At 38.6% G+C, this 4,806-nt stretch overlaps 1 non-coding gene across 1 annotated transcript; it reads left to right on the top strand.

The window, feature by feature from the left end:
- Positions 1-1,740: 1,740 nt before the first annotated feature.
- On the top strand, positions 1,741-1,814 carry Trnas-gga (transfer RNA serine (anticodon GGA)). Its single transcript has one exon. It is a non-coding gene; the product is annotated as a tRNA-Ser (tRNA).
- Positions 1,815-4,806: the final 2,992 nt, after the last annotated feature.

Genomic DNA, 4,806 nt, shown 5'->3' with positions numbered 1-4,806 from the left:
AACACAGTTATAACAAAATTCTGCATACAACAAAGTAGAAATTCAGACCACCACATTATCCACTCTATATTTGTTGTTGCTTCGTTTGTGTGGTTATAACAAATTCTCGATAGTATGAAAGAAAATTGGTGGTCCCGAGGATCCACCGTATCAGTATTAAATGTATACTGGCTGATGTATGGTATTTCTCCAGCCCACCTGCTACTTTCACCATCCAGTTTGAGTGAAGTAACTTTTCGTTAAGACACAGGCCATGTGGCTGCTTCCATGATTTGATGCTACATTCTGTGTCATTGCAAAACTTAGCAATGCATATACATTGATGTTTAACCATTTGCTTGATTTGCTAGACTAAGTCCTCATGCACAAATGTTGAAAATGCTGTTTGATAGTGACAGTATGTTATATATACAGACAGTGTACAAACATTTCTGTTTCAAGGCAGGTGTATTAATAGCAGAATTCGTTTTCCAGGACACTGATGTATAATGGCATTTGACAAAATAATTGTGATCTGTCGGATTTCGATACGATGAAGTGATGCTGCTGGTCCCGAAGAGTTTGCTGTGATTACAGCTAAATGAAGTGTCTTTTATTGTAATGTTTGGTACAGTGATTGAGACTATGTGGGTCAGAATGAATTGTTATGGCAATGTTTGAATGACATTTTTGCAAAATTTAACTGGTTCAGTAGTTCTCAATAAACAACTGGAATTTGTACTTAGCTTGAACAGATTCCATGTTTCAGTCTGGTCCACCCCTCAACTTTTACTGATTCTGCACTGTTTTGAATGTTTTTATGGTTTTATTAAACTTTTTTGATATAGGTATAGCTGTAGCTGTAGTGTCAGCAGTGAGATGTATGTGTATGTGTATATATATATATATATATATATATATATATATGTGGTTAGAATCATCATCTTTACTTTAGGTTCCATTTACACAGTTGCAGATTTTAAGTTAGAGGCACTCAAGGTGCTGTTTAATAGGGAGCTTTAGATTTTAGACACGCGGACATTCAGAGGGGAAAAAACATGTTCTGAGCTTGCGCAGAAGCGTGCATCAACTTGACCCGCGCTTCTGCGCACGCTCAGAACATGTTTTTTTCCCTTTGAACGTCCGCGCGTCTAAAATCTAAAGCTCCCTATTATCAAAGTACAACCTTATCTCAGTGTGAACCTGTGAATACAGAGGAGAATGAAAAATCCTTGAATTTCTTATTTTTTATTTTTAAAATTTCGGTGCAGCCATCACAGGATGAGACGACTGCAGCATTTTTTGATGTCATGCATATGAAGAAAAAGTCAAATTCTAATTGAGCACACCTAGTCTGAAAAATCATTTGTAAGGTATGTGATTTCAAGTAATTTATTTCATGCTAAAAAGATGTACCAGCAGGTAGTTTATGGGAGACAGAGTTAATTCATATTCTTTTTTATGAATAGAAATACAGTAGGGACGTGAGGGATCGATTATTTGATTTTCACGAAAGTTTTCTTCCCAATTGGAGGTCGTAGATTCGAATCCTGCTCGAGTAAGTACGCCCATGATTTTTTTTTTATCAATGGCTACTACTAAAACGCTGATCAATTCAGTGCTTATTTACGTCGATGGAGGGCAATTTGTCAGTCAGTTGCAATGAAAACACCTCGATGGAAGAATTTCATGAATTTGAATAATTAAGCAGTACCCGCTGCATGCTAAAAGGATTAGAATCAACACTTGCTGTCGGGCGGAAACTCGGTGGTCTAGTGGAGATGACGGCCTGTCTGGAGATCAGGAGGTCGTAGGTTCGAATCCTGCTCGAGTAAGTACGCCCATGGTTTTTCATCATGGCTACTACTATAACTGATCAATTCATTCAATATAAAATGATGTAACTGTGGATGCTCTATAAACGCAATTATAAAATGGGTTCAAGAATGTAGCCAATTGGAAGCGCTGAAATGAGTCACGTGTGCGTGCATTAATTTCTTAGTAAATGCACGGCCGGGGCCTGACGTACGTCACAATGTTTACACTAGCAGTGCGCACTCAATCAGTTGTTACAAGTAGGTCACGCGCTACTATACGCGCTGTCAATCCTGTAAACAACTTCTAGTTCGGGCTGCCACAACAGCCGGCGGCCTTTCTTGTGCATAACACGTGGCGTACGTATACTCTTATACGTACGTACAGTACTTATGTGCGGGATTTCCGAGTGCGACGTGCGTAAATGTTTGGGACGAACATCTTCGGACATCTTGACTTTTGAGCGAGGGCTACATGTAGCTGACTGGTATTGACCCACAAAGGTACGTGAATAATGCTGTTAGTTTTCGACCCATTTTATAAAACAAATGATGCACAGGATTATTTCGTGGTGTTAGTGAAGGTGCGGCGCGCTCGAGAGTATTGACAATGGTGCGACATGCACGAGGCGCATCTATCCTGTGTATCATTTGTATATTAATACATAGATTTCTCAAAACCTTGGTGTGGGATGGGGATAGCCCCAGAGCTACCACGTCTCACGCATTCTGCGTGAGACTCAAGCATTTAGGGGCCGTCTCACGATCTCACGCATGACACCCATTTTTCTCACGCATCGGGCGAAGTCCTGCAACTTGGGCCTATAATAATGAGCATAGCTCAAAGGATTTCCCTATTGTCTTTCAAAATAAGTCAAAAATAGACGCTTACTTGTAAGTATGCACCTGATTGCGCCATTAAAAGCTAAAAATTGAAAAAGCTCCCTACCCTGGGAGGGGGTAAAGCTCATCCCACACCCTCGCTCGCGCACACATTTGCGCGCCGAGTTGCCGAGTCATGAAAATCTCACTCATAAAAAGTTTTTGAACTTGGCATCCCTGTAGCCCCCTCCAACAGCCTTCCCCCATTTGGTCGCTCCGCTCAAACGCGCCCTCTCTCCGGTCATCCCCAACACCCCCCCCCCCCCTCCCCCTGAACACAGATCAATACCCCTCGTACAGAAACACAACCATGTATACATACGGTAGCATATGCACACACACACACACACACACACACACACACTTAGGTACTTGACTTTAATACTGAACATATACTTCGTGTACCAAAAAAGGGGGAACGGTCGATTTTCGATACATTGCGCATACAAAATGCCACATATTTTGATGGTATCTGATAAAGCATATCCTTCCAAAGAAAATGTCCCCACAATCATTAAATTGGTTCAGTAATATTGATTTTATGATTATTGCTTTAAACACAGTCTTTTTCAGTTTTTCCAGGAACTGACGGAGGTCATGTCCAAGAGGTTTCACATTCCTGTCTTTCATACGTTCCTTCGTTAGGTTCGCATCGAACATATTCCATGGGTTGTTTTTCCGAAAAGGGGAAGAGATTCTTCTTTCTGCAGGTTCTAAAATCCCCAAACGAACAAAGTTCACTGTTATAGGGGTTCGTAAGTACGAAATGAACTTGAAGGTAACAAAGTTTAATTAAAAAAAGGCGAACCATTGGACTAAAGAATCTTCATGGAATTATGAAGCGTTACCAACACAAAAACAACCCCAGATTCAAAGTGCCTTACCCTGAAAGTAAATGACCCTGCTGTCAGTTGAATAGTTAAGTGAATATATCAAAATATAAGTATGATGATTTTTTCAGCATTCTGTGTTATCCATTGTGTTTCAATAGTGTCCATAATGTACGTATTTAAAGGCATAATGCAACATTTTTCAGATCTAATAAATCTGAGCTGCATGGTCCTACATGCTATCAGAATGAGTGTGTGGGGGGTGTGAAAATGAATCTGTGTAGACATTATGATTCATGGTTAGCGTTTAGTGCATCATAAAATAGAAACCTTAAATATCACCTCAATAGACTACTGTGTTAGCTTATTTGATGGTATACCACCAAATAAGCAAATTCATGGATATCTTGATAATGAGAGGATAATTTTCATTATTTTTGCATTTTTGGTTGTTTTTTCATCCATCTGAACATAATTACAGGTCAAGAAGCTCAGTTTTACAATGTTTTAAATCAGTTCAACACACTGTTAAACTGTGGCTTTAAAGTGTTAAAAGGATACCAAACACATCAAGAGTCATTACACTTAATAGTAATATCAGATGTCACCTTCGTTTATTGTTTTAATGATCATCCTCAAAGATGAACAACAAAATAAATCATATTGTAACATAATCTCAATGCACTTTCAGACAACACGAATGCTCTTTTTATATAACTAGAAATGAAAACCACAAAGGGATTTACGCCCTCAAATAATTTACAAGCTGAAATGCAATTACAAATAATTTTGGCTTAAAAGAATGTTTACAGTAATCAAAACTCAAGAGCGTGCCAGGCGAGGGTCAACCTGGAGGATAGTCATTACAGTAGCAAAACTGTTCATTATTCATGACAAAAGGTGGTTTCCACAGATTATGCATTCTATACCTTCCATCAAGGCTTCCCCTAGGATACGCTCTTATATTTTTATTCTTTTATCACCAACAAGTTTACATCGTGGGCTAGCTCTCTACAGGGCGTCACAAAAAGAGAGTGCTTTAACAAAATCGAATCGGAAGATATCGTTTGCGTTCTAATGAATTCTAACCCTCGAGACAACTGTCATAATATCCTTATTTAATAAAACAAAGTACTTAATCGTATTTCTTGAGATATTTTGCTAGGAAAACAGACATGAAGCATTATGGAGGTTATAAAAATTAAATACAGCTCTATATTTTTATACGTTCATTTTTTGTGTATAGATAATACATATTTTCACTTTTTGATTGTTTTAATTTCTCTTCTGCGTAATCTCCC

Source organism: Diadema antillarum, unplaced genomic scaffold (genome assembly GCF_040938485.1).
Source record: "Diadema antillarum isolate AM-2024a unplaced genomic scaffold, OU_Dant_1.0 scf00000025, whole genome shotgun sequence".
NCBI lineage: Eukaryota > Metazoa > Echinodermata > Echinoidea > Diadematoida > Diadematidae > Diadema > Diadema antillarum.
The sequence above is the reverse complement of the archived record's forward strand: the minus strand, read 5'-3'. Positions and strand labels throughout refer to the sequence as shown.